The sequence below is a fragment of the Lissotriton vulgaris genome, chromosome 3_1 (genome assembly GCF_964263255.1).
Source record: "Lissotriton vulgaris chromosome 3_1, aLisVul1.2, whole genome shotgun sequence".
NCBI lineage: Eukaryota > Metazoa > Chordata > Amphibia > Caudata > Salamandridae > Lissotriton > Lissotriton vulgaris.
This window is the reverse complement of record NC_141689.1, coordinates 348,963,927-348,984,855: the sequence shown is the minus strand read 5'-3', so window position 1 is coordinate 348,984,855 and position 20,929 is coordinate 348,963,927.

Below are 20,929 nucleotides of genomic sequence, written 5' to 3'. Positions count from 1 at the left end.
GCTGGGCACTGGTGGGCACTGGGGGGGGGAGTGTTAGCCACACACACTCTGATGCTGGGCACTAGTGGATGTCCTGCACACCACTTACACTTACAATCACATGGCAGACGTATGTGTCACACGTCTAGTGCACTGGTGTTGTGCGGTGACGTACCGTACTCCGTGGTCGTTGACGTAGGTGCGGCCGGTCTCCGTATAGCACTTGTGTTGTGCGGTGACCCACTGTACCCCGTGGTCGATGACGTAGGTGCGGCCGGTCTCCGTATAGCACTGGTGTTGTGCGGTGACCTACCGTACCCCGTGGTCGATGACGTAGGTGCAGCCTGTCGCCGTATTGCACTGGTGTTGTGCGGTGATGTACCGTACCCCGTGGTCGATGACGTAGGTGCGGCCTGTCGCCGTATTGCACTGGTGTTGTGCGGTGACGTACCGTACCCCGTGGTCGATGACGTAGGTGCGGCCGGTCGCCGTATTGCACTGGTGTTGTGCGGTAACTTACCGTACCCCGTGGACGATGACGTAGGTGCGACGTATTGCACTGGTGTTGTGCGGTGACGTACCGTACCCCGTGGCCGGTGACGTAGGTACGGCCAGTCTCCGTATTGCACTGGTGTTGTGCGGTGACGTACCGTACCCCGTGGACGATGACGTAGGTGCGGCGTATTGCACTGGTGTTGTGCGGTGACGTACCGTACCCCGTGGCCGGTGACGCAGGTGCGGCCGGTCTCCGTATTGCACTGGTGTTGTGCGGTGACCTGCCGTACCCCGTGGTCGCTGAGGTAGGTGCGGCCTGTCTACGTATTGCACTGGTGTTGTGTGGTGACGTACCGTACCCCGTGGTCGGTGACGTAGGTGCGGCCGGTCTCCGTATTGCACTGGTGTTGTGCGGTGACCTGCCGTACCCCGTGGTCGATGACGTAGGTGCGGCCTGTCGCCGTATTGCACTGCTGATGTGCGGGAATGTGTGGCGCAACATGCCCAGACCTTACAATCGTGAAATGGAGATGTGCGCGTGTTGCAAGACGTACAGGTATGTAGAACTTCATTGTACTCACCTTCTGCGCTGTCGTCGGTTTCTCAGTACGAGGTGGTGGGCGTACAGGATAGGGATTACACGGACGATGGCGTCCATGTCCTGCTTGTCGCGTACCGGGGTGCGGGTCGTGCCGGAGTGTGGTTTTACGGTAGTTTTGAGCTCTCGTAGGAAAAGAGCCGTACGGAGTGTGTAGAACACGGATCATACTTTGTGGTTCGGGAGACGCGGTCTAGTTACGTTCGGACGTGGCGTCGAGCGTCAGCCGACTGCAAATCGTATGGACTTTCGATTTGTACGCCAATTTTTACGTGTCGTACTGAGTGACGCATTAGGTTGTGATCGTACTTGCACATTCGTACGGGGACGCCTTCAGGTACGATTCGTACGGGGAAAAACGCTCCGTACAGCAATTCGGAGCGCTTTTTACCGGATCGGAATCGGCCCCTGAATGTATGTGGGTTAAATAATTATCACAAAGGGCAGAGGGTGGCTCGAGAGCTTCAGGTAATTCAGCCTGATGTAGTGTGTCTGCAGGAGACGCATATCCAGTGTTCGAAACGCAAGATTCTTGCAGAATTAGGATATACAGTACTAGAAACCTCAAGGCAGGCCAATATGATAAGAGGGGGTGGCAATTTTAGCTAGGCCTTTTATTCAAACTACAGGGCGGATACTGGCGGATATGTTTGGGCGGTGGGCTATTGTGGAATGCAGTACAGGGGGAGTAATATTTACCCTCTGTACAATATATAGCTCTAACCTAGATGAATCCCCAGTATTGGAATATTTGAATGGTGAGCTCGCTATATGGCCCACTCCGCTAATATTCTGTGGAGATTTTAATATAAATTTGACCTATGAAGATTTTCAGAATTGTGGGAGGACTTACAAAGGTAGAAAACCTAGGGTTAGCAAGGCTCTCTTTCAATTATTAACGGATCATGGGTTATTAGATATCTGGAGCAATTTATATAGACAAGTCCCCGGCTATACGTTTTATTCACATCCCCATAAGAGACTTGTACGCCTTGATTATTGTTTTATATCTTCTTTATTGTTTATGGGGCTTAAAATGTGTTTGTACCCCAGGGTGATCTCGGATCACACACCAGTGGTAATGGAAATACCGGCACTTGGGCAGTGTGCAGTCCCGAGATCCTTTACATTTGACAGGAAGCATCTGATGGATGCAAAGTTTATTGATCATATGAAGGCCTGGATAAAATAATTTTTTCAGATTAATCGACATTCAGCGCCCTGGGGGATTTTGTGGGATTCATTTAAAGCGGGATTTAGAGGGAAAGCACAGAGTTTTGGCTTTTTAGGTTTAAAGTATTTTATTGAAGCAGGGTGAGGAAGGAAACAACAAAAACAAACATAGAACCACAGGTGCTCCTCAGAATCAGTGCGCATGGTACAATAGATTCATAAAGGCAGTCCTTTCAGCACGGTGGGCACAGTCGTGCCTGGATCTCACAGCTCGCGCACCCGTGGGTGAAAACAAAAGGGGGAAAAAGGGGGGAAGGAAAAAAAAGGGGGGAACAACCCTGCCCCTCCCCCCACCCAGCCAACTACCCCCCTAACCCCCAAACCCCCTCCCCCACCCCCTGTACTGTGCCGTCAACCACTCGCTCTTCCCCTGTGGTAACCTATGGTCTATCCCCACAACCAGTTGCCAGCTTGGGCCGATTAAACAGGCGGATCTGGCGGCGGTGTCAGCCGCAACAGTCTAAGATATCTAGGGCAAGTGATTTCTTTGAATTCTGAGCATAACAAATTATGGAAGGGTGCCCACAGCTCCTCAAAAGTGTCCACGTCCCCCGCCACCACTAGGGACAGCTTCTCCATGCCAAGGACATGCCACAATCTGTGCAGCCAGCCGACAACAGTGGGGAGCGTGGTGGAGCGCCAGTGAATGAGTACGTTCTGTACTGCCGACCCCAAAGCTATCGCTGTCTGTTTACCCCTTTTAGATCTGAGAGGGTACATCAATACATTCGGCAAACCCAGTAGGACATAGGCAGGGAGGCGGGGCAGTTCTATTCCAAAGCATTTGTCAACCTCATTAAGGACCTCCTCCCAGTAAGGAGCCAGAAGGGGACAGTCCCACAATATATGAGTGAGTGTGCCAGTCTGACCACAGTTGCGCCAGCATGTCCCAGGTATTGAGCGGTCCATTTCATGTAATTTCTCAGGAGTGTGATACCAATAGGTTGTGATTTTGGTGAAGGTCTCTGTGAGCCCGGTGTGATAGGCGGAGTGGCGCGCTCGGTAGGAGATGTGGTCCCATTCAGTATGGCTCAGCACTCGACCAAGCTCCCGTTCCCACCGCACCCTACCCGGGTTCTAGATGTGAAAGGGGGGGGGGTTGCAACATCTTATATAAGTCAGAGATGAGCTTGGCGTCCGACGAGCGAGTCACTAGCCAGCGCTCATACGCCGTGATCGTCCGGTCTGCCGTCGCACGCACTTGAGGCTGTAACGCCCAGTGACGTGCCTGCATATACCGCATGCGTTCCGTCTCGGGGAGGCCATAATCCCGACGCAAGTCCTGGAAGGGAACGACACCCTCCGGGCCATATAGATGATATAAAGTGAAACATCGGGCCGCCCGCCAGTGATCATAGGCTCCAGGCTCCATACCCGGGCCAAAGTCCGGGTTACCAATCAGTGGCGTGAAGGGAGAGGGAAAGGTAGTGAGTTCGTGCTTGGTGGCCACAGAGTCCCACACACGAAGCGGGACCCGCGTCACAAAGGAGGCATAAAGGTTAGGGGTCCGATGGGCCCTCCTCAGGAAAGGCACCTCTTGTAGCGTTCTGCCTGCTACCGCCTGGTCCTGAAAGAGCCAGTGTTTATCCGATTCCCATCGGCTCCACTCCACCAAGTAGCGCAATTGGGCCGCCTGGAAATACTTCTGCAGGTCCGGTATCCCAAGTCCACCAGACTCCGGCGCCAGTGTAGCTATGGTCCATTTGATCCGAGGCCTACGGCCCTGCCACACAAAACGTGCGATGGCCGACTGAGTCTCCGTGAGCCATCCTTTGGGGGGCTGTAGCGGGAGCGCCCTGAACAGGTACAGGACCTGTGGCAGGAGGGTCATCTTCACTGCGGCCACCCTGCCCAACAGCGACAACGTGCCCCTGTCCCAGCGGGCCAATTCCTCCTTGATCTTTACACTCAAAGCCGTGTAATTAGCTGTGACCATCGCGGGAGTGAGGGTGCCAAAAGGATCCCCAAATACGGAATCCGGTCCCCAGACCAGCTCAAGGGGAAAAGCCTCTGCAGGTCAGCTCTGGTAGCGCTAGTCAGCGAGATATCAAGGGCCGCAGACTTCCCAAGGTTCACCTTGAAGCCCGCCACCGTAGCAAAGAGGTCCAGTTCCGCGATACATGCAGGCAGGGACCGCCGCGGGTCGTCGAGTGTCAGTATTACATCATCCGCATAGAGGCTGAGAGCATGATGGAACTCTCCCATCCGGACTCCTATGATGTCGGGGTTCTGGCGGACTCTTTGAGCGAACGGCTCCATATAGAGAGCGAAGAGCAGAGGGGACAGTGGGCACCCCTGTCTTGTACCACGCTCTATTGGAAAGTGCCGAGAGCTGCCCCCGTTCACCCGGACTACCGCAGAAGGGAAACGGTAGCAGTTGAAAACCAGGTGCCTGAACTTCTCACCGACCCCAAACTTGCCCAGGACCTTCTCCAAATAAGGCCAGTGCACCCTATCAAACGCCTTTTCCGCGTCAATGGAGAGGAGCATGCGCTCCCCGGGAATCCTCGAGGCCTTCTCAAGGATATGAGTCACTCTCTTCGTGTTGTCCACAGTCTGCCTGCCTGGTACAAAGCCGGCCTGATCCGAGTCGACCATGCCCGGGAGATGAAGCGCCAGACGTGCCGCCAGAATGCTAGTGAAAACCTTCAGGTCTGTGTTCAAAAGTGAGATTGGGCGGTAGGACCCGCAAGCAGTCCGATCCTTGCCCGGTTTTGGGATCACAGAGACCGTAGCCTGAAGAAATTCAGGGGGAATGGCACCCGGCTCCGAGAAGGTATTAAAAAGTTGCGTCAAAAGAGGCGCGAGCTCCTGGCAGAAGGTCTTGTAGAAGAGAGGGATAAACCCATCTGGTCCCGGGACCTTACCAGTCCTGAGCCGGGAGATCGCCGTAACCACCTCCTCAATCCAGATCTCCCACTCCAGATATTGGGCCTGATCCGGCGTCAGTGACGGGAGCGACACCGAGTCTAGATAGTCCGTTTCAGCCCGTGCGGAGGGGGCCTCGCCAGCGTAGAGGTCAGCGTAGTAGTTGCGGAAAACTTCCGCGATCTGCCCGTCCTCCGTGACCGACCCCTCGGTAGGGGTAACTAACTCCTTCACCCGGTGCTGTTGGTGTTGCACCCTGAGCTTGTGCGCCAGGAGCCGGCCGCACCTGTCCCCACTGGTGTAATACTTGTGCTTCGGGCGGAGCACCGCGTACTCCGCTCTGTCTGTGTCAAGAGCGGACAGGAGTTTCCTGGCGGCCTTCAATTGCCTCCAGACTCGGGGGGCGCCCGTTCTGTGATGTACCTGTTCCAGCTCCCGCACCTGTCGAGTAAGCTCGTCCCTTTTGAGCTGGCGATCTTTGTTCTCCGCCGAGGAGATAGCGATAAATTCGCCACGGAGCACAGCCTTCAGGGCAGCCCATTGCGTCGCGCGGGAAGTGTCGCCGTTGTCGTTTACACGTTGAAAGTCCGCTATGGCCGCACGGATCTGTTGCACGGTCGATCGCCTGTGCAGTAACGTATCCCTAAGACGCCAGGCCCCCCTCGGACGAGCCACTGGAGGTAGACGGAAGGTGCCCTCCACCGGCGCATGGTCGGAGAGAGAGAGGACCCCCATGTCGGCATTCGAGGCCAGTTCGAACATCGGGCCCGTCACCAGAAGATGATCCAGCCTCGCGTAGGACTTGTGGGCATGGGAGAAATAGGAGTATGCGCGAGTCGCGGGGTGGAGGCGGCGCCACATGTCGTGCATATCAAGCTCCTCCAGGCGGGTACGAACCGAGCCCGAAAGCTCCCCCAACTGGTGGCGCGGCTGCACAGACCTGTCCAGAGTCGCATCAAAAACCACATTCAAGTCCCCCCCAGTACAATGTGCCTGTCAGGAGTGGATGCCATGTCTTCCAGCGCCCTGTGCAGAAATTGGTCCTGACGGTCATTGGGGCCGTATATGGAGCCTACAGTAAACACCAAGCCCCCCACCTTGATCCTATATGCCAGGAGCCTCCCCTTCTGCTCCGCTACTTTCTGCAAAACCTCCCCCTTGAACCCTCTTGAGAATAGAAGCGCCACACCTGCTGTTTTAGAGGCACTGGAAGAAAAGAGTTGCGTGGGGAACTTAGGGGTGCGCATTCTGGAACAGTCCTTGGCCAGTAGGTGGGTCTCCTGCAGTAGGCAGTTGTCGGCCTGGGAGTTCTCTAACAGGGACAGGACAGCCCGCCGTTTAACCGGATTATTCAGCCCCTTCACATTCAGAGTAACTACTTTAAGGGCCATCACGGAGGGGAACACCAGAAACGCACATGAAGGCGGGCAAGGCCCACCGGGCAAAACTCAAAGGCCACAGCAAGAAACATCATCTCACAGCGAAAGCAAACCTCCCATTGGCACAGTACAGTCCCCGAACCCCAAAACACCCCAACTGTGTGGACCCCCCCTCCCCCCAGAACCCCGCACACTCAGCCCCACACTCCCTCCAACCCCCCTCCCCCCAGCGAACCCCCAAACTCGAAACTTCCCCCAGCAACTCCCCTTCCTCCCCCCCGCTCCCCAAGCCATTCAGAAGCGTCATTGTCCCAGTCCGGTCCTTATCGGACAAGGCCGTGGAAAGTCGATCAAGTGGACGTCCAGCCACCACCACCAGCACCCCCGTCCCCCCCTACCCCTAGAACCCCCGCACCTGCAATGATGAAAGGCTAATGTAGACTCCCCCCGGAGTAAGTTCAGGCCGTCAAGGCCACATCGCCGTTCGTCGTCGCCCTGGAGGCCTACTGGATGGCGCTCGACATGTCCGCTCGAATCGTGGGCGAGTCAGGCCTCGCAGGCGGCGGGGATCGCCTCTCTCCGACCTGTTGCCAGCCGTCTCGAGTGCTTCGCCTGCAGCGAGGCGCCGGGGTGTCCGTGTCCGAAGCCGTGATCCCCAATACTCCGCAGACATCCTGGAGGGACCGAAGCTGATGCAATGTTCCATTCCACCGGAAAATCAATCGGAAGGGGTGCCCCCACGAATATTGCGTTTCGTGCTCCCTAAGGAAGTCCGTGGCAATCTTAAATGTTTTCCTCTTCTGTAACGTGATCGTGGATAAGTCCTGATATAGAGCCACCGGGTGATCTCTAAAGCGGAAAGGCTGCTGCCGCCGCGCCTCGCGGAGGATCCGCTCCTTCAAGGGGAAGTCCGGCAAAAAAGCCAATATGTCCGGGGGGCGCCGAGGCCCTGCGAGGACGGCCAACCCTGTGGGCCCTGTCGATACGTATTTGGAAGTCCTCAGACTCCCCAAGGATTTCGCGGAATAGGGCTCCCAGGTAGGCGGCCATGTCCTCACCCTCTTCGTTAGACGGAACACCCCGGACCCTGATGTTGTTCCGCCTGGACCGGTTTTCAAGGTCCTCGGCGTGGGCCTGTAACTCGATCTGTTGTTCCCGCAGCCGTAGGACCTCTTGCTGCAAGTGGGTGATCTCCTCGTCCCTAGAATGACCAGCCGCCTCCACAGTGTTAACTCGCTCCCCCAGGGAGTCCACTTCTCTTCGGACTTCCCGGACCTCTCCGGCCACCTCCTGCTTCAAAGTCTGAAAATCCTCCCTCAAGGAGCTAAACAGGGACTCCAGGAATGACCGGGTCACTGGGGGCTCTCCGCCGTCAGCGCCCCTGGAAGTGGCAGGGGGGCTCGGGGCAGGTGGGGCCCCGCCGTTGCGCAGGGCACCGCGTCCCAACATGTCCGGCAAAGTCCGATCGCCTCTCCTCTGCCCCCCGGCATTCGACATCTTAGAGAGGTGGGAGTCGCCGACGTCCACAGCTCGGCGAGTAGGCGCCACAGGGAGGGCCAATCGAGCAGCAGAAGCTGTCCGGTCCCACAGTCGCTAGTAAGGGAGCACTGCAGTCCAGAGGCGCCGGTCGAGGCCGGGCGGCTGCTCCGAGTTCTTCAAAATGGCCGACTGTTACAGGCAATGGGGCCAACGCCCAGGAATCGAGGCCGACCCCCGTCACGGGTGGACATGCAAGGCGTGCAGTCAAAGGGCAGGCTCGCAGGGCGCGAGCAAACCAGGGCCTGCTCGCCGGGATGTGCAAGCACGCTGGAAGCCCGACCTCACTCCGTTGCGGCCAGGGGGGGGCCGGAGCAGCCACGTGGGGTAGGCCTTCTCGGGCCCCGGTCTTGCGTAGTTGCCGTAGGTCGGCTACGCCTCTGCGGCCACCGTCTATTCAGCTCCGCTCCGTCGACGAAGGTCGTTTCGGCAACCACCCAGGCACCGTGTCACGGGCACGCCGGCAGGCCACTCGCAGTCGCTGGATCACCTCGCCAGAACACAAAGCCTGAAGGTCTCGCGGCTCTCGGGCCTCCCATAGGTCTCTCAGCGGGCACCGCCTCGGTCGGTGCCCAAGCGGAACCACCGCCGCTGCGGGACAACTGGGGCTCACTGACTGCTCTGCACCCCCACGGGGGTCACCAGGTGTGGTAGCCGCCCGATCTGGGGGAGATCAGCGGCTGTGAGCGGTGCAGGGTTTCCAGGGGCTCGGGAGCTCTCGGCAAGTGCGTCCTCTCAGCCCGCCATCTTGGCCACGCCCCCAGTTTTGGCTTTTTAAAAGTTAAATTAACAAAGCAGGCAATGCAGGTTCTATATAAGGATTTGAAGTTAGCTGAGGAGGAATTAGCTAATGGGTTAACAGCAGGATACCACACTGCAGCAATTCAGAACAATCTAGACAGATGTGAGGCTAAAATAAATTTAGAATGGAGTAAAGAGATTGCCTTAAAATACCAAACATTTAGAAAAGAGTGCCATGAATATAGTGAGGCTACAGGACGATGTTTAGCCCAGAAACTGTGAATAAAAGAAGTCGAACAAAGGATAAAGGAGATAAAAAATGCGGCTGGGGCGATTGTGTCTGATCCCCAGGAAATTCTTTAAGTTTATTTTTTATTTTTACACAGAATTATATACAGAGAATGATACTGGAGGCCCTTTCATTGATATGGGTCTTTCAGCCTCATTGTGGGGCCAATTGACTCAGTCGGATGCTGAAATGCTGGATGAGTCTATTACACTGGAGGAATTAGAACACGCCATAAACTCTCTTGCAATAGGGAAAGCGGCGGGACCGGATATACTTCCCCTGGAAGTTTATAAGACCTTCTTTCAAGAGATAAAAAAGGATATGCTTAAAGGCTTTCAAACAGCACAAAAAGGAGAGATAGCTCGGACATGGGCTGGGGTCAATATTTGTGTTTTTAAGAAAACAGGGAAACCATCTGAATTACTTGGGTTGCCGCCCAATCTCTCTCCTCAATGCTCCCGAAAAAATCAATGCAAAACTTTTGGCTACTCGGTTGACAAAAATTATAACACCAATAGTATCGTTGAAACAACATGTTTTTTAACTAGGAGAGGGGCGGTAGATCATGTGAATAGAGTAGTTACTCTTCTTGATATTGCGCAGGTAGAATCTCGAGAACTGGACCTGATTTTACTTGATGCTGAAAGGCATACGACAAGGGTGCCCATGCTCACCTCTTTTATTAGCGTTATTTACTAACCCTTTTAATATTATGTTAGAACAGATTAAGAAAATTCTGCCCTTTATTGTACAACAAGAATGGTTTTGTGTAAAGGCATACGCCGACGATATTGCGATCGTTACCTCCAATCCGCATCTTGCAATATCCAAAATAGAATCCTTAGCACAGATCTTTGGGGCGGTGTCTGGGTACAAACTTAATACTGCCAAAACGCAAATCTTGTGTACAAGCCAAGCAATGGATAGAGATGTTAGGCTTGTCAGGGAAGCTACATACTTGGGCATTAAGACCTGCACCTCTGTGCAAGAAATAGTTGAGGTTAATTGGACTGATGTAATCTGGGGAGTAAAATGTTCCATAGAAAAGTGGGAGAACCTCCATCTGTCATTAGTTGGCAGAGCTAATGTTTTGAAGATTAATGTGCTACCCCAGGGTATGTATTTTTTTAGGGCAGTACCTTTGGAAGTATCTGCTAAACAAATTCAGTATTTACAATCACCTTGTGCTAGGTTCATGTTGGCCCCGGGGAAACCTCGTAGAGCTGTCCGTTATATGACCCTAAATCGAGAAAGAGGCGAATGGTCTATACCCGATTTTTCCTTTTATTATTATTCTTGTATTTTGGTCAATGCACATATTTTGTTGATAGGAGAAAAGATTAGTAATCTGGCTGAAGACCCCTCAATTTATCAGAGGATCCTTGGTTCAGATTTACAGCATTTTCCTTTCAAAAGACTGGATGGCAGCTACTTTAAAAGAACTCGGTTTAAGGTATTAAACGCTGTTTTTAAAGTATGGAGGACTGTACGGAAAAGCTGTAAGATCCCTGTACTCTCTTTCTATACCCCCATTAAAGCCACTAGAGAGATGCCTCTGATCTTTTGGGACCAAGTAGCTTCTGTTTGGAGGAGCAAGGGGATTACTCGACTTGGCGATCTGTATCAGCCTGATGGGCAACTATATTCATTTGTGGAGCAAGCGGTGAAATTTCATCTACCCTCAACCCTTTTTTTAAATAACTGCAAGTAATGGATTTTTGGGGAAAGCACCCTATCACCATCATTAAATATAATATTGTAGAAATTATTAGCCAACAGGGTAATATTGGGGCCATTTATAAAACACTACTCTTCTAACATTAAATGAAGAACTTGGCTGGGGGACCCGGAAATTTCATGGAGGAACCAATTGAGGTGGCAGGGAGGATTTATCTGGCCGGTAATCTAAAATGTCTACACTATAAAATGTTATTCAATTTATACCACACCCCTGTTAAAATGATGAAGTGGGGGACCCGGTATGATGGGAAATGTTTTCGCTGCGGAAGGGACAGCGCAGACATTCTGCATGTAATCTTTGTGTGTAGTGTATTGGACTCTCTGATAGAATCTATAGATAGGTTCTTGTCAGAAATACCCGGGGTACATGTAAAAATCTCACAATCTATGATGTTGCTTGGAATTGGGGAAGACCTCTGTCAGGGGAAGCCACTGTATAAATATCGCTATCTAATTTTCATGGCCACGACGTTCTTCCGGTTAGTAATTGCCTCAACGTGGCTACAACAAGAGGCCCAGCCTTTTGAGTTGTGGCGAGCCAAGTTTTTCAATGTTTACAATTTGGAATATAGTTTATATGCTCTCAAAGGTCATAGAAAAAGGGAACTAGGATTATCGATTTGGGGGGCTGTGAGGGACTATATGGTAGGGTAAGGAATGCTCAGTTGTTTTCTGTACTATTTTCAATTCAATTTTTTCAAGTTATTGTGATTTTAAAGGGTATTAGCCATGACTGGCACTTACTATAATTAATAATTGATTTATTGATATATGTTTTCAGTTCTGTATTTTGTACCTTGCTGCTATGGAACTTTAATTTAAAAAAAAGAAAAAGAAATTGATTAATATTCGACCTGACTTATTAACACCCCTTAGGAAACAAAGGGAAGCAGATGTGGGGGACCTAGTAGACGAAGACTAGTGAGATTGTGGTAAATTTAATTACCTGGTACTGAATTTCTATGCGGTAAAGTCAATAAGAATAACTCATAATAAATAAGAGGCAAAATCCGTGATATTTGAGGTTTCTCAAAATGGGTTTTTATTCCTTAAAAAGGAATTGGGTAATTAGCATATTGGCTCGAGCCAAGGTGGCATACCGTTCCGTCACCACGCAGGTTCGGGAAGGGACAGACTGACAGAGTCAATGGTAATAGCGAATATGCAAGTATGCGACAATACATTATTGACAGGCATTCATATATATAGTCAATGCATTACAGTAAAAGCATATGCAGGAGGCGTAACAGCTGAGAAGAGAGATAAGAGTGCATGTACGTAATACAAAAAGGCGTTACAATAGGCGTGCATGAAGGCGTGAACAAGAACGTCATTTATCCTGATGTCACAAGTAGGCGGATCCATGAGTGAATCCTGCAGTGTCAGCAGAAATACATGGCAGAGATGCGCGCGCAGCAGTATGACGTGTAATGTACGTGTAACTTGAGGGGTGAAGGGGGACTTGACATTTAGCCCTACATGAGGAGACAGAAGTCTGGAGTGTCAGATCAACCTAATCCCAAATCGTATCCAATATCTCATGTTTAAGGAACAGTATTATCTGGAAGGAAAAGGTCTCTCGGACAAGAGGCTATTCTATTCCGACTGTGAGTGCGTGTATGAGCGTCTATGTGTCTGCATGAGATGCGAGGGAGGGCATGGGCCTACCATGGAAACAGAGCCATGAATTACTTGCACAGAGACAGTGAGGCCGAGCCCTTTGCTCTGCAGCTGGAAGGATGTTGACGTGAAACTACTAGACAGGAATGTATTTTCGAGGAGCGAAGCAGATAATTCGAAGGTTGAATACAGTCTTGGCAGGCAACAGGCTGAGCCAAGCACCGTTAGCCGCGCAGGGAGTAAGGCAGAGGTCACGGGTACAGATGCAGGCCCAGGTTTGAGATTCAGAGTCAGAAGGCAGGAAAAGGCTCGATGGCAGAATTCAGGGCCTACTTCGCCAGAGCTGAAAAACGTGTAAAGTACACCACAAAAAGACGTTGGCATGGCATACTTAGGAACGGACTATTCGACCCATTCAGGGTGGATCTGAAAGAGGACATGTTAACGTTGGACGCAAATGTATTTGCGTCTTCATAGCTTGAAGTGGAGGGAACACACATGTACTTGTAGCGTGTACACGGAGCCGTTGGGGTCCAAGATAGGGGACACAATCGATCACAAAATTTATATTACCTCATTCCCTCCTTGTCCCCTACGGACCCTTCATGATATATCGATCTGCATGAATCGATCAATCTGTTCATGTAACATCATTTGCTCTTCTTTCTTCTTTTGGCGGTTTGAATGGGAATTTTAATTTGAAGGCGGGAAACATGATGTGGCGCACAAGCCGCAAATCGCTGGTCCACATTGTAAACACAGGCAACAACTGAATACTATGAGAAGGCCAATGCCTAGGAAGGATAGGATCTTCCATCCCCAAGCGGTCAACGTTGTCCAGAACCAACCGGACCAAGTCCAGGTGCCTGGATTCTGATGTATCAGACTTGCAATTTTATGGAGACGTGTTATAGCTTTATATACCGTTGGTGCGTTTTCTGGAATGAAAACACAGCAACTCGACCCGATGACCTTACAGGCTCCACCCCTATCAGCTAGGATGACGTCAATGACGAGACGATTTTGAAGAACAACAACCCGCATGGCAGACTGTTCCTCTGTTAAGTTACCTAGAGCGGAAGTAGTTTCATTCACTACCGCTTCGAGGGTTCTAGTTAATCTACGTATCAGTTTACTATTAGTAACAGTACCTAAGTAGGGGAAGAAACCTTTATTGAAGTCTGTGTATTGCTCCCATGCCGTTTCAGTGTAGTCGACAATCGGGAGATCTCTTCTGAGTCTGCTGTTTACTAGATTGGTATTTCTGTGATAATCAGGAGGAGCTAGGAAAACAGGTGGCAGAAGGAATGCAATGTAACAGGTACCATCCCAATCTAAAGGTAAACGTATATATGCGGTATGGCCACAGACAAAGTAGGAATGACGGGTAGCTCTAAACGTGGATTTGCCTTGATCACTGAATTCGATCACAGTAGTACATTTACTATGACCTAAGTGTATGGAACCATTCTTTCTGATACATAATTCACCTTTGACTGGTAACACTGACATAGCAGGCAATACTGGTGCAGCTTCGGATTCAACAGTTAGAATCATGAGGTTAATTGTGTAATTACCTAATCCATATACTTCATTTTCTAGATCAGTTCCTGTTCTAGTGGGTAGTCCCTTCTTGTCGGGGTAACAGACTTTAAGTAGAACTAACTTCAGGTTTCCCCAAACCCAATTCCCATCGTAAACAGCAATGTCAGAATCTAGGGAATTAATCAATCTAAACCATGCCCCACAGGAGCCATTGTGAGTGAACGGGTATGGAAAGAGGGGCAGAACTCCCTTGTATTTCTGGTAGGGAGGGAGTCGGCCACATATCCAACAGTTTGTAGCATTGTTAGTCTGGTGGGAGTGATGTAACATACTAATGAATGTGTTGTTGCGCAGCGCAAGTCTGTAAGACAATCATGGGGAGGTAATTCGCTAAAAGAATGTTCGGCAGTGACATTGTAAGCAGATTGTGCACGCTTGAAAATAGGGTAGTACATGTGCAATAATATACTGGCGGCAATAATAAGAAGGCTTAGAAAAAACATAATCAATAATGTCACAATACAGTGACTACGGAGTGATTTCCAATATGCACGTTTCTTGAGTTGTCTCTGTCTATCTCTCTCTCTATCTCGGTCTAGGGGATACATGTCAGAAACTAATTTAACCGATTCACCTAGGGGAGGACTTAAACAATTGAACTGTCTGACTTGCTAGACCGTAACTTAAGTCTATATTCTTCGGAGGCGGTTTTCTCAGCCAGGGGGAGTTTTGAGTCAGTTTGTGGAGGAGGGCAGGTCTTAGAGTCCAAGTCTGAAGGAAGTCCGTGGAATTTTTTTATGTGGCTCGAATGCAGCCATCCTTTTCTGCCCTCCAATTTAACAGCCGTCCTCGTCGTCAGAAGAACCAATTTCGGGGTCTGCCAGCGGGGCTCCAGTGGACTTCTCCGGTCAAAGTTCCGCACGAACACAAAATCACCATGGACCACTTCATGGGGCTTCACCTCGGTGTTGTCGGGAAAGGCTGCAGCTACCTGTGAACGACAAGATTGTAGTGCAGACATCAAGGAGGCAAGGTAATCTGTCAGCATAATACAGTCAACATCTGTGATTTTACGAGGTATAGGCGTCCCCCACATATTTGGTGGCCTACCGAAGACCACTTCATACGGGGATAGCCCGGTTCGAGAATGCGCAACCATCCTCATATAGAAAAGGGCAACTGGCAAAGCAACTATCCAGTCAACGCCTTTCTCTTTACAGATTTTTGAAAGTCGGATCTTTAGAGTCTGATTATGGCGTTCCACGAGACCTGCTGCCTCGGGATGCCGGACACAGTGGAACTTCCACTGATACCCTAACAGGAGTGTTATGTGTTTCACAAGCTCGGATGAGAATGGCTGACCGTTATCTGAGTACACGATACGGGGCAAACCATACCGTGGGAAGAATTCGCGAACCAGCTGCTTGGCAGTGGTCGGAGCAGTGTAATCTGGGACTGGGTATGCTTCTGTCCATCGGGAGAGTGCACATACGACTACGAGGACATACTTAAATCCTCGACAACGTTCCATCTGGATATAATCCATCTGGAGGACTTCAAAAGGGTGGTCGGGAGGCTGAAATCCACCTTTCTCTACAGGAATGCTTTTACCTGGATTGAACTGACAACAAATCATGCAAGTACGCACTTTTTGTTTCGCTGCTGCTCTTAAGTTCTTATTGTACCATATGTGTTGAATGCTGTCTAGCATCGCCTTTTCTCCTAGGTGTGCTGGGCTATGTACAGTGTTAATGATGACTTGAACCATAGAATCGGGGAGAAACCATGTAGATTTTCCCTTCGTCATCCATCCCTGATCTGTTTGGATCCCTCCTAGTTCAGTCCACTTCTTGATTTCATCTGGTGTGGCATGTGTCTGTAAGTCAATTACATCATGTGCGGGATCCTTGACTGTCATGCAGTGTGATTGTGTCGGAACTATTGTCTTTGTCAAGTCAGTTGCATGAATTCGATTCTGGGCTGTTTGCTTAGCTGTTCGGTCTGCCAGGTCGTTACCCTGGGAGATCGTATCGGTAACCTTTGTATGTGCCTTACACTTCATAATAGATATCGCAGTGGGTAGATGTATTGCATCTAACAGGGCTTGAATGAGGGGACCGTGTTGAATGTTGGCACCGTGAGAAGTCAAGTAACCTCTCTCTCGCCAAAGGACTCCGAAGTCGTGAACTACTCCGAATGCATAACGTGAATCAGTGTATATATTAACTCTCTTATTTTTGGCTTGAATACAGGCTTGTGTCAGAGCGATGAGCTCTGCTGCTTGAGCTGACAGGGTGTCGATACAATTGGTTTCTATAACTTCAGTGTCTGTCGTGACTGCGTAGGCTGCCACTAATTCACCTGTACCGGTTCTCATACATGAACCATCCACATAAAGTGTCAGGTCTGGGTTTGGTAATGGGACATCTGTCAAATCTTGTCTGGGTTTCGTCGTAATAGTAATGACTTCAATACAATCATGTTTCAGTGGGTCTACACCACTTAATGGCAAAAGTGTGGCAGGATTCAATGTGCTACAGCGTCTGATTTCTATGTGTGGTTGAAACAATGTCAATTCATAACCTGTCAGTCTTGCTATGGTCAAGTGTTGGGTCTGTGTACGATTTAAAAGAACTTCCACAGAATGTGGAACTTGTACTGTCAATTGATGTCCTAATACTATGGAATCACTCTGTCTGATTGCTAAAGCTGTCGCTGCGACTGATTTCAAACATGCAGGTAAAGCTTGGGCTACTGGATCTAATGTGCTAGAAAAGTAAGCACACGGTTTGTGTGAACCTGCTTGTTCCTGAGTGAGGACTGACAATGCAGTACCTTCACGTTCTGTGACAAAAAGTGTAAAAGGCTTACTGTAACATGGTGTTGCTAAAACTGGTGCTTGACATAAGGCTTTCTTTAAGTCTTCAAAAGCTTGTGTATGTTCCTGAGTCCAAGGGAGGACAGTCGATGTCGCTGCCTCCTGAGTTGTCAACTGAATAAGTGGCTTTGCTAGAAATGCATATTGGGGAATCCATTGTCTGCAGTACGAGGTGAGGCCTATGAAAGCCCGCACCTCCTTTTGTGTTTTCGGTGGTGACATGTTTACAATTAACTGGATGCGGTCAGGAGTGAGCTGTCTCCCCACTTTGGACAGCAAGTGACCCAGGTACACAACTTGCTGAACACAGAATTGTAGCTTCGAAGGGGATACCTTGTGCCCCTTGTCAGCCAGGAAATTTAAAACCGTCAGTGATGCTTTTTCACATTCGGGTTCACTTCGTGCGGTGATCAGCAGATCATCGACATACTGAAGTAGGGCGGTGTTAGCAGGCATGTGGATACTGTCAAGTTGTCTTTTCAGTGCTTGGCTATAGACGCTGGGGCTTTCTGTGAATCCTTGAGGTGCGCGTGAAAATTTGAAACTTCGTCCATTTAAACTGAATCCGAACAAGTATTGGCTTTCTGGATCAATTGGGACGCTAAAGAAAGCGTTCTTGAGGTCAATTACAGTAAAGAACGTCGCTTCTGAATCAATAGCTGTCAGTAATGAAGAGATATCTGGAACCACAGGATACTGTGGTACAATGCATTTATTCAATTCGCGCAGATCAATAACTAATCGATAAACAGGTGGTGCATTTGGATCAGTACGTTTAAGAACTGGAATGATAGGAGAATTACATACATTGGAGTCGGTTTCTACGACCACTCCTTGTGCAATGAGCTCGTCAATTATTCTCAGTAAAGCCACTACAGCATCTGGAGGTAACTTGTATTGTCGAATTCATGGTAATACCACTCCTGCTTTGAGTGTGACTCGATATGGTGTAATGTGCATACACCCTACATCAGTGGGGCCTTGCGCCCACAAGTGTGCAGGTACACTCTGTAATCGGTGATCCATGTCTCTTAATACATAATGGCCTTTAAAATCTCGTAAGAATAATCGTACTCCTTCCGGAGAACAGCATATTATAGCTCCTAGAGCCTTCAGTGTTTTTATACCTAACAAGTTTTCTGGACATGATTTTGTAAGCAATAGATCTGTAGTCCGTGTCAAAGGACCAACTGCAAGAGGAAGTGGCTGTGATACTTCATTAATAATAGGCTTTCCTGAAAATCCAAGGGAAACATTCTGTGAGCCTGAGAGGGGTGCCCCTGGAACCTCATCGTGACTGATTGTGGTCCTGCTTGCCCCTGTGTCAATTAAAAACTTTCTGTCTTTCCCTAACACCTGACTGTGTACATAAGGACCCTCTTGATCTACAGGCACTTCAATAAGAGGCAAGCCAAATTCCCTCTCTAGGCTGTTTCATGTGTATCGCTGATAATCGGGGTAGTCATTCTGTGCATACTGGTACATCTGTTGTGTCGTGTTCTGTGTTGCAGTAATAGGCTGTTGCTGTGGCACTGCTACAGTCTGTTGTGAAGCTGGCATGGGCGGAATATGTTGTATATTCTGTGGTACTTGTTGCTGGGCCTGATCTTGTCTAGGTGCACGCTGTCTCTCCTTGGTCTTACCCGTGGAGATATTGTGTTTCAGAACTGCACAATCGTTTGCATAATGACCTGGCTGTTTACAATAGTTACATGTCCCTTTAACAGGAGCCGTCGAATTACTGGGCTGGGTCACACCCTTTTTGTGACCATCAGCAGGAACTGACTGGGCAACTAACATTTTCATTTTCGTGTCTTTCATACGTCTTTGTTCATGTTCTTGTTCTTCTCTGATTCTATTCTGGTGATACTGTAACATTTGTAACATTTGTGAAGGGGTGTTAGCTTGCCAAGTACTCTCGACTTTTAATACTCTGTTCTTTACTTGGGGCAGTGAGTTCTCGACTAATTTCGTTACAAAAAGGTGTGGATATGATTCGCTACTTGGTTTCAGGCCGCTGTTAATACCAAAACATTTTTCAAATCGGGAATAAAAATCACTAGTGTCTTCATCCGGTTTCTGTTTACAGGCTGAAATTGCACCCCAGTCTTCCTTTTTCGTACTTAATAAACGTGGCAATACTTGCACTAACAATCCTGGTAATGCTTTAACTTTTTCTCCAAGCCCTAGGCCTGGAATTCTAGTATTTTCTTCGTTTTCTAATGCAGTCCAATCAATCTTTGCATTTCCCACTTCCCATTCTTTTTCTTTAAGTTTCTCATAAACACCAGGAGGCAGTAGTACTTTCAATATTTTCATAAGGTCGGGATAAGTATAATCACCCATGAGTAACATGTCTTTTATTTCACGGTGAAAACCTGCGGGATCTTTATCATGGCTAGGTACTAGTTTTTTCATTTCCAATAACTCTATTTTAGTTATAGGTGTGTACACAAACACACGTCTAAGTGTATTATCGGTATTCTGAACTGGGTGCACTTCTCGTAACGGATTCTGTCTATCCATGTAATACATTTTTCTTTCCATGCAGTGTGCTGAATCAGACTGTGGACATAGAAAGGCACTATATCTGTGTCGATATTCTAGAATTACCTTAATTAGATCGGTACCTAGACCTCTCCATTTATTCATGAGTAGTTCTGCTAATATATCAGGCAGGGGGCCTGGGTCGGAATGTTGGCTTCTATACAATAGAAGTAGGTGTTGTATCATGTATGTACCAGCTAAACGCTGTTCACTTGGTGTCATGTTCAGAAATGTGTGTGCTAACGCATCATCACTATATTTCTCGGGACTGTCAGCCCATTGTACTGCTGACCTTGCTAATTCTTGTTCATCCATAGAATCTAGTACATGGTACCCCATTCGTTCTCGAAGTCTGTTATCAGTAGCTTGAAATAAGTGTTCAGGAGTTCTTGGATTACGCATGGCTTCTTGGAAAATTCTTTTACTTTCTGGACGCACTGGACGCATTGAATTATTAAAGGGTCTTCCTTTACCTACATACGCTATCGTTTCTCTAACTGGTAATTGTACTTGTCCGGTAGCTTCTTCTGGTTGCTCCTCTTCTGAGGACTCAAACTTGTCTGATTCTATTTCTGGTTCTAACTGTCTTGTTTCATGTATTTTTATTACTACGCTTCTGATTCTTTGATACATGTTTTTTATACTATTCTGTTTATCATGGTTCCCGTCTGCTATATTCTGACCCCATCTATGAAGTGCTTTCATTTCCTCCGGGTCCATCCCCGGCCTATCTTGTTCTCTTATTAAGCAGTTTATAAAAAACCGTAATATCTTGGCTTGAGTGTCAACTTTCTGGTGAGCCATGGCTTCCTTAATACTTTCAGGTCCTTGCCCTGTTTGGACAAAATGATATATTCTGTCTAGATGATCTATCATTCCGGGTAGTGTCAATAAAAAGTTGGTAACCCGTCTTAGTCGTACTGATGCGAGTATTAATCTGTCATCATTTCTACCGGGTACTGGATCATATCTACAATCCCCGATACGTTCTTTTATTATATAAAAATCGGCTGATCGAGGTGTACGTTGTTGTGCTAGATCCCTGTAAGTCAATCTATGTACTTGTGGAGGTGTCTGGAAACCTATCGCCCCTCCGGACGCGCCTCCTGAGGCACCGGCTCCGAAGGGGTTGTTCGGGTGAAAAGTGGGAGGAATGGGTGCAGGAAGAGCTGGAAGAACGGGGGGAAGACTAGGAGAGACATTCGGAACGGGAGGAAGAGGTGGAGGAGTAGCTTGTCGCGGGGGTAGGGGCTGATTGTCTCGGGGTCGAGCGCCGCCAGTAGGAGGTGTGCGCTGTGGTGCGGCATTAGCATATGCGGGCGCTACATCATCTAGATAGGAAGAGAGGAAAATATCCTTCGCGGTTTTGGGATGCATTTTAGTCGGGAGCATGGGAGGTGGTAGATCTTTTGGTACTTCCGGAGTGGCCTTAGGTAAACCTTCGGCCAGGAGAGGATACATACCATTCCTAAGGGTGTTTA